The 15,355-nt window shown below is 40.7% G+C and overlaps 1 protein-coding gene across 1 annotated transcript in view; it reads left to right on the top strand.

The window, feature by feature from the left end:
• The first annotated feature begins 3,531 nt into the window (after nucleotides 1-3,531).
• Nucleotides 3,532-15,355, top strand: part of GNG4 (G protein subunit gamma 4) — an 89,284-nt gene continuing 77,460 nt past the window's right edge. The window contains exon 1 of the mRNA XM_021000475.2: nucleotides 3,532-3,886. The gene's annotated coding sequence lies outside the window, so the exon portion shown is untranslated. The remainder of the gene's footprint in view (nucleotides 3,887-15,355) is intronic.

Genomic DNA, 15,355 nt, shown 5'->3' with positions numbered 1-15,355 from the left:
TCTGTTTCCTATATTGGACAAAATCCTTGAGGCCACCTACAATTGATGCTTCCACTTCCTTTCCTCTTGCTCTCAATTCTCTTCAATCCTTCCCAACCTCCACCTTGTATATTCTGGGATCCATTGACACTCCTCTCCTTGCTGTTCCTACCACAAAACACTCCATCTCTCAATTTTGGGCATTTTCACTGGCTGTCCCCAAGCCTGCTATTCTCTCCTTATCTCCACCTCCAGAATTCCCTGGCTCCATCCAAATTCCAGTTGAAGTCCCACCTTCCACAGGAAGTCTTTTCTGATCCCCTTAATGCTAGTGCCTTCCTTCTTTTGATTATTTCCAATTGTATCTCATATATCTTGTTTGTATGTCATCTCCTCCATTAGACTATTAACTCCTTGAAAACAAGGACTGTCTATCTCCAGCATAGTGCCTGGCATGCGGTAAACCCTTAATAAATAACTGTTGCCTGAATGACTCTAATCATATCTCATATCCCCTTCATCCTCAAACCTGGGGAATATACATCCTGAAACAAATTTTAGATTATATTCTTGATAATCTCCATCCTGAGTCATATCCCCCACTGGGGGCCCCTTGTCAATATACTTCTCTCATCCAAAGCTATCTCTTGCTGGAAATCTCTGCCTGTTCTGTTCTTGAACCCTGAGGCACTTCAACTATGAACAAAACTTTCCTTGGAGAAAAAGTATGTTACTGCCCTTTTGGTCCTCTATTGTATTTCTACAGATCACATTTTTATCAGTCACAAAAATCTAGACGATCCTTAAAAGGATGTAAGAATTAAACTGTGGGTTGGTAAAGGTGTGTATAATACATGTCCTTTCACAAAATTACTATAGCTTTTTGTAAATTCCACTGAAGGATACATTAACTTTGCTTGAGGCTTTATTTAGGACTACACACAAGTCAAACATCAAGAAAACTGTCATCACTCTCTAAATATGATTTCTCAAAAGTAAATAGGCTTTCCATAAATCTGGAAAAGTCTTAACGTTATTGCATGCAGTAAAATCACTCTGCCAAGCAAAATATTTTGCCGTCTTAAATCACCCTTCAACCTTACCATAACCTAGAAGTTTTTCTTCCCCTGAAAAAATATTAAAAATCTGGAATTCTGTAACATCCCTCTTAATCGGCTCTGGTCACATAACAAAAGTATCCTTTGTCTGACAGGTTATCTTTCAGATACAGAAATCAAAGACAAGGTTTACCTTGATCCTGTCACTGTTTAGGACACCACCATCCTTTTAGCCACCACTCACCACAATATCCATTCTCTCATCAAATCGTGTCATTTCTACCTTTGAAACATCACTTACATATGTCCCCTTTTCTCATATTGCCACCATTCTAGTACAAACTCTCAGCACCTCTCACCTGGACTATTTCAATAGCCTTCTAACTGGTCTACCTGCCTCGAATCTCTCCCCTCTTTCACCTGCCAAAACAGCTATCCTCCATGCCTGAAATGCTTTCCTTCATCATTTCCAACTCCTAATTTCTCCAGCTTCAGTTATGACTCAGCTCAAATTCTACCTTCAGAAGGCCTTTCCTAGTTCCCTTCCACTCTCTTACTTTGTCACCTCCCCATGGTGCTTTCTGGGATCACTCTTTATTTGTAGTGTATATGCCATGTACAAAAATAGTTATTTGTGTTGCTTCCCCCACTAGAAAGTGAGCTCCTGAAGAAGACCAGGGACCTTGTTTTTGCCTTTCCTTGTACTGTATGTACACTAACTAGTAAACAATAAATGCTTGTGTACTGACTTCTGAACACAGATTATGTATGAACTTCCTTGTTATTCAGTCAAAAATGTCACCACACTGTACACTTACCCATGTGATTTCTTTAACCAAATTCATTTTTCTCCTTCAAATATGCACCTGAGAGACCTGAAAGCATCAGTGTGAGATGTTTCTGGGCTCCAAGTGAACCTTTCTGACCTCATAGATCTTATTAGAATTCTGGACTTGGCTAAGATGTGCATTGTCTGGGGCAAATGTCAAATCAATGAAGATCAGACATTTCAGAAACAAGTGCTCTGACATTTAAAGGCTGTTGCTAGGGTAGGATGAGATAGGAATGGGTGAAGAGAAGACTTCCAAAAAATATTTTCTAATCAGCCCTAATGTCTTGTGCAAAGGATTTCAAAATAGTTTTTTTCTCCAAAACAGATACTTTTCTGAACTGTGTAAAATGCTTTTGTATATCTTAATGAGCAGATTCTGTAATGTCTAACCCTAAAAAAGGAAAGAGCACCATCCTTGAGACATTTCTAACTAAAGAAACATAGCTGTACTAGTAGTAAGCATTAGCTAACCTATGTAATTCACAGACTCTTTATTTAGGAATTGTTAAAGTCAGAGTCTAAGATTAACCATTCTCCCCAAAACAATTTGTTCTCCACTGGCATTAATTTATGAATTCCTGACCACAGAAGATGCAACACTTCTGTACTGTATTATTCTCTTTCTTCTTTGGAACTGAAGTGATAGTACCCTACCTCTTGCTGCAGCTGCTATACATCCTCTCTCCCTGGTGCAGCCTTATTTCTCCTACCTTCACAGCTCCAGAAAGAAAGGTACTGGGTTGGCTGAGCACATTAGTTAACTCCTTATTCCTCCTCCCCCCACCCCCATCAACGCCACTTTCAGGTACAGCTCTACTTCCTGTAACCTTATCTTGCTTTAATTACAATTACAACTGCTGTGAAGCATGCGAAGGAGAACGCGTTCACCACCCAAAGATCCACTTTGTTTGGTCGATGGCGAAGGGTGGAAGCGGACGCGAACTAGACGCGCCTTGTTCCGACAAACCAGCTAGGCAGGAATAAGGCAGGCGCCCCCGAAACACTCCAGCTTCCTTCCCTGCCCCACCTCTGGAGGCCTGGTTCTCAAGGCCGCCTGCCCGGGAACCCGCGGCACGTGCGTTCTGCGCCGAGAACGCGGAGATTTCAGTGCGGGAGCCCCGAGTGACGCATCACCTGACGTAATCAGCAGGCGGGGATTTCCCCCCTGGCTCCTTTTCCTTCCCAACTCCTCCAGAGAAAGGCAAAGACCCTGTCGCAAAGTGGGCGCGACCGTCGTAGACCAAAGGAGCCCGAGAGGGGTGGGGGTAGGAGCAGAAGGTTACATCTCTCCCTATTTCATAACCAAGCCTTGAGAAACATGAGAAGGAATTGGATATTGGGGAAGGATGGAGAAGGTCCCCAGGGTTGGGAGTGTTTCCTCCTAAAGACAGTTATGGGGGGCAGGGGTACAGGGTGGGGTGAGGGAGATGAGCATGAAAAAGGTCGCAACAGTGCAGCTCCCCCCACACACACACCCCCTTTCCGCGTGGTCTTTCCCTAGCCTCCTTCCCCATCCACTGGCCTCGGGAGGCGCGTGGGCGGCGCGCGCCGCAAGGACTAGGGCTGGGGGGACTTTCGGAGCGGGGCCAGAGCCGTGGAGGAGGCAGACACGGCCTTGGGGGGTGGGGCCGCAAGAGGGAGGGTCGGGGTGTGAAGGGCGTGCGCGTTTCCATAGTGAATCCATTAGGGGCTGAGGCGTTATTGGAGCCCGGGAGCTGCCCATCCCGCTCCTGCTCTGTCTCTGTGTATGCCTGCCTCTCATTATGTGCCAGGGGAGGCTCGGCTGCATCCAGCCTGCGCGCCTCCCACTTCTGCTGTTGCAGTGATGCTGTTGCCGCCGCCGCTGCTGCTGCTGCTGCTTCCGTAGCTGCTGCTTGCTGAGCCCCCACTCCAAATGAAGAGCGATGCCACAGTGTCTGGCCACCACCCTAGTGATCTGCTTTGGAGACAAAGCCCGTGAGTGAGCGTCTCTCCTCTCTCCTAGTTCTCTCCAGCAGCCCCAGGTACCCAGCACCGGGTAAGTTGAGGTAGCAGCACGCTCTGTGGGCAGGGGTAGATTTGGGGAGGAGACAGGAGGTCGGATGCAACCTGGAGACGTGATCATCAGTATTAAAGAGATGAGGGGATCCTCCTAGCTAGATTACAGGGGCTCCGACATCGGCAAAGCATGAATGCATGCAATTTAAAAAAGAAACGCGAAGCCTTTTCTGAGTTTTTATGTGGGGGATGGTGATCAAGATAAGGGAGGATGAGCAAGCCAAGAACAAAAGAAAAACTCCAACTGGAAAGTATGTATGTCTTTGGAACTACAGAAATGATCTCTAGCTCTTTTGTAGCCCAAAGGACATAAATCAAAACATGGGGTGGAGGGGTTGTTGAGAAATGTTTTTATATTTTCAGAAGAGCAATGTCCTAACTATTTAGCCATCCTGGTATGCTTTTAGAGTAAAATAATATGCATTTCATTGAAAGTATCAATAAATATACATACATATGTGTATATATATACATATATGTTTATATACATATACATATTTCTAATTCACATGTATTTGTGGAAGGTTTGCCTTTATTTGAACAGCACTGAGAAATGTATTGTTCTTGGTGTTTCTCTTTGCCAAACACTCCCCTCTCCCAACTTCCAACTAAAATACACAGCCCTTAGGAAATCCAATTTATATGGCACAGGAGTATATTTGAAAATCGTGGAAGAAAGCACTGAGAATGCGTGGAAGAAATGCTTTTTTGGAAAAATCTCTGTACTTCTCAGCCAGATAATCTTATTTGGGGACCCCTTTCTCTATATGTAGGTCACTGATATTTGCTGTTGGCAGAGCTAAGACATTTTTCCTCATCTGAAGAGAGGTTCATTAAATGGGAAGGTATTGGATGGTTATTTATATTTTAAATTGATAAATAAATTTGACAAATACCTGTAGAAACCGGACTTTTTTCCCTAGCCCTTTTAGACACACACACACACACACACACACACACACACACACACACACACACATATACACAGACGAGATGGTGATTTTTATCAATTGAGGAAAAAGGGATTTGGTTTATGGCGTCTCTGTCCCTAGGTCTGGTGCTGAACTGAAATGGGTTTGCAGTCCTTAAACCCAGCAGAATTAAAGAGGATTGGGGTTTTGTTTTACAAATAATCTCAGCAGTAATTATAAAGGGTATTAGAGGTGTGGGCCTGTATTCAGGACTGTGAATACAATTCACACTTTCAGGAAGATGAATTTCTTCATTTTCAGAGTACTATATTCTGAGCTTTGGTGTAAAGAAACATGAATGTTAAAGTTTGATGGAGTAATGAAGTTGAGCATCCGTACACTTACCATTAACCTCTACCTCAGCTACCCAAATGTCTCCATTTCCTTGTCCATACTTTGACCACCCAGGACTACATGCACAAGACCAGGTGTCAGTTTCAGACAGGGCATCAGGCCACTAGGCTGTGCCTGCTTTTGTCCATAAAAATGTGTCAGTCTGATTAGTTATTCATGAGTAAGGAATGATGCTTCCTACAAAGAGCAAAATCTCCCAAGGAAGAATGCATTAGACTGGTGGGCAGATGAGCTGGGTTCAAGTCCAGGTTCTGACATTGGTTCTCGTGGGCACTGTTTCTCCATTTTTTTTTAAACCAGCCGGTCCTGTTTATGTCAATGCTTTATCGTGGAAAAACTGAGATAATAAATGTGGAGTACTTTGAGGGTCCTGGAAACAAGGTGCTACATACATTTTAAATGTGAATTATTTTAGAGGGTATATTGGTCTAATTTTCTATCATGGAAAAATAAGTATAGAAGCTAACAAATACTAAGAATTCAAGAGTACTAAGAAATCATGTACATGATTCCTTGTGTGATACAAATATCAAATTGCCTCACCATGGATTGTTAAATTGAAATGACTCTTGAGGAATACCTGTAACAGCTGAGTTAGATCTCCCATCTTCCTTCATCCCTATGTACAGCTCCATACCTCCTGCTCCTTAAAAGTATAATGCTCCAGTGTAAACCTATAGCAAGATCTTAGGCTTCCTGCTTAACCTAGCCAGAGCTAGTTAGTTTAGGGAATGGCATCAAGAAAAGAAAATTCCCATCACTTTTCTGTGTATCTGTTTTCTGACCATATTACTTATTTTCCAAGCCTTCAGTGGAGAATCCAGAGAAGATTGTTCTCCTGTGCCCTCAAACCTTTTCTTTTGCAAAATTAAAAAAAAATTTGAAAGCCCAACATCTTTCTCAAATCTTAGATTCTTCCTAGAAAAAGGGGAAGATAAGGGAATAAGCATCTGTATAGTACCTATTATGTACCAGGCACTATGCTGACTACCTTACAAATATTATCTCATTTGATCTTCACAACAACCCTGAAAGATAGGTGCTGTAATTGTCCTCATTTTACAGTTGAGGAAACTGAGGCAAACAAGTGATTTGCCCAGGGTCACACAGCTAATAAGAACTTGAGGTCAAATTGGAACTTACATCCTCCTGATTCTCAACCTATTGTTTTATCCACCAAGCTACCTAGGTGCCTTCTAAAAAGAGAGAAAGAGAAAGGAAGACAAGTACAGGAGGATTAAAGGACACTGTTTTGCTTGTCAGTGGAGAAGGATTTTCTTAACTGTGGACTTTGACCACATGGTTTAAGAATAACTTTTAGAAGGGATTTTACATGGCACCCTACCACTTCCCCCTTTTTCCAACCAATTATTTATTGAATAACATGGTCAAATGACTGAGAGAGAATTGATCAATCTTTCCCCTTTATTGATAGACATATCTCACTATCAGACTCTTCCTTGCTTATATCTCTTATTCCTCTTAGGGCATGAAATGCACATTTGTAGATTGCCCTTTTCTTTAAGCAAATTAAGACATTTGCTTTTAAAATATCAACTGCTCAGTTTTCATAGTGCTGTTGTGAGGCATGTACTATTAATCCAGTCTTACACATTGTCTGTTTCATTTGATATTCTTATTCACTCTAGTCATTCACGCATAACAGAATTTCTACTAATCAGGTGAAAAGGATTACTTATTCATTTTTGCAGATCAGAAAATGAAATTAACTTCTTTAATATGTGAAAAGCTACAGCCAGAAAAAAAAAACCCCTCATGCAACTGTGGCTTGCGAGGACATTTTAATTGAAAGTCATAAGAACTAAATAGGTGTAAAGGGAGAAAAAGGAAGGTAAATTATAGTATCAGAAATTTGTGTAATGTCTCTGAAAGGCATAAATGGTTTGAACCACGTAAAAGAAAACCAAAAAACCCCAGACAAATAATCAGAATGAAAATGCAAATACATTTTCCCCAACTCAAGGGAAAACCAGACAAAACAATCTGCTAAAAGAATAAAATGCTGCAGAGCAAATGACCAAGATGTCTCCCTTCCTTCTCCACAAAAAACCTACCACCAACAAAAACAATACAGAATGCTTAAGAAGAGATCAATTAAATAAGCTTGTGAGCTTATTATGTGAATCATTCTAATTTCCAAACAGCTTTAATTGGGTTAACTGGCAGGGATTAATATGCAGTCACTTTTCCGTAAAAACTGAGCAAGCAAAATGCTAGGATATTGGGTGGAATTCAGTCCCCACAAAGGTACTAGGCTCTCACTTCTGGGAATGGGGACGTGAGTGTGTCCTAAAGTTTAAATGAGGAAGAGGCTGGAGCTAAAAATTCCTTGTAGCTACCAAAGAGCAAAGGTAATAGAATAGTAATCAATGTGGGATAGAGGAATAAGCATTTATTCAGTGTCTACTATGTGACAATCACCATGCTAAGCACTTTACAAATACCTTATTTGATCCTCACAACTGCCCAGTGAGATAGGTGCTATTCTGATCCCCGTTTTGCAGTTGAGGAAACTGAGGCAGATAGAGATTAAGTGGCTTGCCCAGGGGTCACACAGCTAGTAAATAGCTGAGACTGTATTTGAACTCCAGTCCTCCTGACTCCAGGCCCAGCAATCTATCTATGTAGTGATGACTTTAGATTAGTAAAGCAGTTTAGTTTACCAAGGATTTCCACACATTATACCATTTGTTCCTCAAAACAACCCAATGAGATAGGGAGGGCACTTATGAGCCTGAGCTTCAAGGAGGTTAAGTGACAGAAGTTGAAGTCCCAGAGCTACTTGATGGCCCAGCCTGCAGGGAGCCAAAGTCCTCTGACTCCCAAGCGGCCTCATTTCATGAAATCACCAAATTTTAGAATTGGAAGGGTCCTCTGTGGCTTCCTAGTCCCACCCATCCCCACAGAAGAATAGCCACTGTAGCATGTTGGATAAGTGGCCATCTACCCTCTGCTTGAAGACTTCCAATAATGGGGAACCCCTCCCAAAACAGTCCGTTCCACTTACAGAGAATTCTAATTGTTAGGAAACGTTTCCTTACATCAAGCTAAAATTTGCCTCTTTGAAACTTCCACTAGTCCTGGTTCTGCCTTCTGTGGCCAAACAGAATAAACCGAATACTCCTTCCACATGAATACCCTTCTGATACCAGAGGCAAACCATTATGCCCTCCCTGAATCTTCTCTTCTCCAGGCTAAATATCCCCAGTTCCATCAATTAATCCTCATATGACATGGATTCAAGATTTTTCACTTCACTATCTAGATTACTGTGCAAATCACTAAAGATAGATCCCAAGAGAACTAGGGCTAGTAGTGTAACAAATGAGAGGACTGTGACATAACGGAAAGAGTATGTCATTGGGGTCAGAAGACCAGGTTCAAATTTTGCCTCAAACACATAATAATAGTACGATCGTAGCTAAGTCACTTAATTTCTTAGAACCTTCCTCAATTTTGTCATTTAAAAAACAGGGATAATAATACTTTAAGGAAGGAACATGTTTTGTAAGCCTTAAATATAAAATATGTGTTGTGAGTTGGGGGGGGCAGTGTGATGCAGTGACCACCTACAGTTGATACCTGAGTTTGAATCTCACTTCTTCTGTTTACTACCTGTGTCACATCAAGTGAATCTCTTAACTCCTCTTGGCTTCAGTTTCCTCTAAGGAAAAGAGGAATTTCTCTGTGGAAGAAAAGGGGATTGACCTACAAGACTTCTAAGGTCCCTTCCAACTCTAATGACTTGATCCATATTCCAGAAACCCTGAAGAAACCAAAATCCCAAAACGATAGCTACATATAAATGCGATAGATTAACCTACTAACCACCACCCAGTACAAAACCCAATGGCTTGGGGAGGAGGAGTTAGATTAAACTAATTCTGAACCAAAAAAATTCTATGATCTCAGAGTTCAAACAGACCTCTCAGATCATCTAGACCAACCCATACCTGAGCAGGAATTTCTCTTACAGCAACAAGTAACCATCTGGCCTCTGCTTGGCACCCTCTTTGATGGAAGAATGTCCAAGCCCTTCCTTGTAATACCTCCTACCTTATCCCAATTGATACTCCCACCTTATAAACCCTGCCCCAGCCTTCAGGCAGGACTGATTGAAGAACACTCAGAAGGCCGTCCATCCTAGGCATCCCATTGCAATAACAGAATGGGTGCAGAACGTTGAGAAAGAGACTTTCAAATCTTTTTGGATAACATTAGCATTCCAGTCTTTCCCTCCATTATTGTGATTCTCACCAGGATATCCAAGATCTCTAGATAAGCAAAAAAGGGTGACTGAGTAGTGGTTCTGAAATGGATTGGCTTCCCCTTCTTTTCCATTGAAGGGTGAAGTACAGCAGAGCATACGTTTGAGTCATGATCCTCACCCAATACAATGGAGCAGCATAAAGGTGGACACAGAGATGGGACAGGGTTACACTTTAGGATCTAGTTCTAGAGCAGCACTATGGGGAAGATAAATTTTCATTCCTGTTCCCTAGTCTGTTTCTTCTCTCCAAGGAGAGAGAGAGAGAGAGAGAGAGAGATGTGTGTTTAAAATTCCTTGTACTAAAAAAAAAAATACCTGAATTTAACACTAAATTATGATACCCTGAGAAACAAGAACAGAGAAACTTGAGAAGACAAATATGAACTGATGCAGAGCAAAAGCAGAACCAAGAGAGCAGTGCACATGGTGACTGTATTAAAGAAAAGGAAAACAACACTCAAAGATATCAGAATTCATAATGACCAATTTTTATTCTAAAGGACTGAAGATGAAACATAATTCCCTCCTCTCAGTAATGAAGTGGTAGACTATGGGTATGGAATATTTCATATGCTGTGGGGCATGTCTGATGTGTTTATTTATTTTGCTTAATTCTCCCTCTGTTACAAGGGAGAGTTCCTTAAGGGGATGGAAATTGGAATGTGACTATGGTACATAAAGAACATAAATAAATCCTTTTAAAAATAAAATAACATGCTCTAGGGAGAAGAGGGAACCAATGACGGGTTACCCTTAGAAGAGACAAAGCAGTGAAGAGTTCCAAAAAGAACCTGAGCCAAGCCTTAGGAAATCACAAATGATGGCTAGCAAATCATTCCCATTAATTCAGATAGTAATATATTACTTTTCCAAAATGCTTTCTGAATACTACTTCCTGGAAAAGACATTAATAAATTGGAGAGCATCCCATCTGCCAAAGATGGTGATGGTGATGACCATTCCTCCTGAGTCATTACCCACATGCCACCCCAAGGCCTTGTCCTGGGCCCTCTTCTCCTCTCATTCTGTACTTTGTCTCCATGATCTCATCAGCTCCCACAGGTTCAATGATCATTTCTATGGAGATGATTGACATAATTTTATCAACAACTGTTGGTTATACATTGTGACCTGGATGTTATGTAGGCAAATCAAACCCAACATGTCCAAAATAGAACTCATTATCTTTCCAAAACCCAGTTCTTCCCACGACTAATCTGTTTCTGTAAGGGTTCCACCATCCTTGATGTCATCCAGGTCAGTAAGTCAATGAACATTTATTAAGCATTTACTATGTACCAGTCACTGGGCTAAACACTGGGGATACAAAGAAAGGTAAAAACAGTCTTTTCCCTCAAGGAGCTTACGGTCTAATGGGGAAGACAACATATGAATAACTACGTACATACAAAACAGATATAGAGTAGTCAGAGGGCAATCCCAGAAGGGAAAACCTAGCAGTTAGAGGGATCAGGAAAATCCTCCTATAGAAGATAGATCTTTAGCTGAGCCTTGAAGAAATTTCAGGGAAGCTAAGAGGAGGAGGTAAGGAGGAAGAGCCTTCCAGGCATGGGAAACAACCAGTGAAAAGTCATCAAGATTGGAGTCAGGAGGACCTGAGTTGATTTCTGGCCTCAGGCATTTCCTAGCTATTGATCCTGGGCAAGTCACTTAACCCTGTCTGCCTCAATTTCCTCATCTGTCAAATGAACTGGAGAAGGAAATGACAAACCACTCCATTATCTTTGCCAAGAAGACCCCAAGTGGGATCACAAAGAGTCAAACATGATTGGAATGACTGAACAACAAACAAAACTTATGTGTGTGTATATACACACATATATATGTATGTATATACCCAAAATTAACTCATAATAATCTTTAAGTGTGAATGGATTAAAGACCCAAATAAAAAGATAGAATGGTACAGTAGAAAGAAGACTAACTCTGGAGTCAGAAAACCTGAATTCAAATCCTACATGGGATGCATGTTATAGTAGTAGATCCCTACTGTATGATCTTGGCTAAAGTCACTTATTCATTCTGGGCCTTAGTTTCCTCATCTGTAAAATGAGGAGGTTGGACAGAGGCCTCTTCCAACTCTAGAACTATGACCCCTATCATCACTGTACTGTTTCCTTATGGTGTTTGTCCCTATAAACCTCTGGAAGTCAGGGACATGGGCTATTAACCTCTTTTTATTACAGATTAGCACAGCCTGATGCAAGTTAAGCTCTTAACAAATGCCTTTTGTTGATTCTGGTAAGATTACTTGATAGGATTCTCTCTACCTTTCCTGGATATTCCTGTAGTTTCAATGGTTCAGAGTTCCTCCAACCTATTTTTCTCAACACCTATGTTCAGAGTTATGCTAACCACTGCATGATGTTTTCTTTCTCCCTTCTTCCATGACCAGCCACTCCACTCCTAATCCCTTGTTCATCCGTATCCTTTTTGCTCTTCAAAGCTGGCACATACTCCACCCCCACCCCCATTCTTTATCTAGACGAGGGAAAGAGATTTTTGTTCACTGTTCCCAAAGGTTCTTCACATGAAACGTGATAAATAACAGCCTGAAACAGCTTCTCCAGGTGTATCGGCTTAATTTATATGCTAATTGACACTTTCCAGGATGCTCTCTATTGACTCACTAGGGGTGGGAAAGAGCCATATAAGAACCACCCCATCCCAAAAGAACACACACATTCATGCACATTCACACAACAGACAAACAGAAAGGGCATTAGAAATGGCTAATTAGCCAGATCTTAGAATATCAGTTTCCAGATATATCCCTGATCTATTTATTTTTCTCTTTTGTTTTTTATTCACTTATGCAACAAGAATTTATTAAACACCTACTGTGCCACCCAGCACAGTGTTGGGCACTGGAATACTCAATGCTAAGATGCTCAGATGCATCTTGTGATTTCCTTGATTCAGAGAGTTCTTTCCAGCTATGCAGATTGCAACCCACACATATCTGCTCATCCTATCCAATTCTTGTCTATGTTTTCCTAAGAGTTCACCACCTCCAACATATTGGTGGCTTTCTTCCCTTTTTCTCCAATGATTTTGAGAGTACCAGTGGAACACTTTGGATGCACACCTGTCATCCTTCATTCTTGCTACATGACCCTTTCCCCTTCCCCATCTTCCCTTTCCTATCATTTAATTCCTTGATGCTATCTTTTATTTCTGTTCTTTTTTGGAGTTTTTCATTGATTATGTGATGCAGCCTGCTTACAACTACCATGCATTGCCCTCTGTGTGGTACTCAATTTGAGTTCTTCAGAAACAGTGGAATCACTTGTCTCACTGCCCTGTAGCAACACCGGTAGAACGTTAGTATTGAAAAGATGGGCCTTTCACGAGAAGCTTGGAGTCAATAGATGAGCTTTGTAATTTCCCAAAAGCAATCCAGCCCATTCCCCTCCTGTTTAACTCTGGGCCCACTTTATTGTCCGTCTGCATTGTCTGTCCCAGATATACATTCTGTTGGACAAACTCTATGACGTATAAATCCAGGTGCATGTTGAAATCTGGGCAGTAGTCATTCTTCATCCACTTGGTCTTTCCTATGTGGTTGGACAGGCCGAACTCATTTGAGTGATTACTGATTTCCAGGAGATTCTACAATGCTCTGGGGCTTAATGCAATCAGGAAACTGTTAACCCCAAACAGTAGCATCTGGAAGACATCCTTCCTTAACTTTTACTCTTCGTTGGATCTCCACTGTGACAATGATGAATGACTTTGGCAAGCATACGTTTTCTTATTTATTTGTTTGTTTATCCTGGCCTGATGGGTTATCAGAGTCATTCAGTAGTCATTATTTATGTTGTTATATCTTCTAAAGACTCTTGAATGATTTTGATATATCGATGGGAGACATCTTTTCATAAAAGAGCCTATAAAGCAATGTTTAGTGCTGCCAAATCAAATTTTTTTTCATAACCAACAAACAATAAGCACAATGAGATCCTATATTCTCTACAACTTTCAGTTAATTGTGAAATGGCAAATACATAATGGCAAAATCCACAGCTGAATGTTATTTTTGAAAGCCTGCTTATTATCTACTAATGCTTTCATTGAGCATATTCTTGATTCATATATAGATGAAGACCAAAAAAGATTTTGGATCTATGAGAAAGAAGACATATAGGGCAGTAGCCATTGATGTTCTCTTGATTGCTTTATTTGCGGTGTTTAACAAGGTCTAAGGTTTGGTGTTTTTTCCCCCCACATCTTTACTGTGTCCTTTCCTCCAGATACCTTGCATACTGATCCTTTAGTACCCTCACAATTATATTGCTTCCAGTATAGATCTCCCCTGCATATGCTTGGTCAATTAGCCTGCTCTTCTCATCTTTTTTCTCTTTAATACCATTTCTGCTTCCTCTATAAGCACAAACTAAAACTAGATTGCTAGGCTCTAGGTGTGGTGGCTCCACTGTTCTTGATGGAGAAAAATGCTCCTTAAAATGGCCTCTGTAAATCTTTTTTCCATTTTCCTAATGTTTGTGGTCCTCCTTCCAACATCAACCTTGAAAGCCCTTGGGATGATTTGGTTTAATTGGATATCTTGCCAAGATTTTTTAACACTGGTTTTATCCTTTACTGATTCTGTTTTATGAGACTATACTACTAATATTCTTCCATCATCCTTCTTCGTAAGATTTTATTTTCTAACCTGTTGTTGACTTTGGCAGCCTTCTTTCTCTAACAATTCACATTTGCTGCTAAATCTAGGATTGTTAGATCTGTTTATCATAGCAATTAATTTACCTTGGTTAAATTTCTGGAAAAAATTATTATAGTCACTGGAAAAACACTCATTAAGTGCCTACTGCATGCCAAGCACCTTGCTAAGTGCTGAGGATACAAAGAAATGTAAAAGACAGTCCATGTTCTCACAAGAGATGGTCTCACAATCAAATGGAGAAGACAACATGCAAATAACTGGACAAACAAGATATATACAGGATAAAGTATAAATCAGTATTGGTATCATTTCTGTTGTCCATTTCTCATCTTTGATTTTTAGTTACTCATTTAAGTAGTTGATAATTCATTTATTTCAACTGTGGCATTTATCATTTTCTCACTATTATTTTTCTTGTTTTTTACTAGTTCTGATCTTAGCTCTGACAAGATACTGGTTTGGTTATAAACAGACAGCTGATTCAGGGAAAACTCCCACATAACTAATAAATAATAACTACTTCCTGTCTGTTAAAATAAGTCTATTTGGTTTTTCATGGTTTTATTTAGCGTATGCCCTGCCCGCTGCCTACTGATTCATTTTTTCAGAGGACCAGTGATATCTGTAAAGATCTTTAGCATCTCTCATTTCTTCCTACTTGACCCTTGCTTTCCCCCGTATTTCTCTCCAGCCTCACCTTTTCCCACTTATGCACTCAAGTCATCAAACATTACCAGAGTGGATGTTGAGTTGATTTAGATAGTCAAATCAAGCAGACTTTCTCCATCACTTCATCCTCCAAAACCACTGTTGGTGCATAAGGTGTTATTATTTTCATGGCAGTGTTTTTGAAAATACTTTTCCTTAATCCTGCAATATGTGATAGCCAAATATCCCTTGAAATAGTTTCCTGTTGCCTTGCATAAACTCCACTCTACCACCTCATTTCATTGCCTCTTCTAGGAGTACCTGTGAGACGTCCTTCCACTGGGCTCCAGCTTCCTTTTCTTCTAGTGTCATTTATAACAAGAATATTGAGATTGATGTAATTCAGGTCCTGGAGCAACATGCCCACTTCCTGCTCACTGACAAAGATCTCACATTTAAAGTTCCTTCAGTCAAGTT

This window comes from Phascolarctos cinereus, unplaced genomic scaffold (assembly GCF_003287225.1).
Source record: "Phascolarctos cinereus isolate Bilbo 61053 unplaced genomic scaffold, phaCin_HiC Scaffold_5;HRSCAF=322, whole genome shotgun sequence".
Lineage (NCBI taxonomy): Eukaryota > Metazoa > Chordata > Mammalia > Diprotodontia > Phascolarctidae > Phascolarctos > Phascolarctos cinereus.
This window is presented reverse-complemented; position numbering and strand designations above follow the sequence as displayed.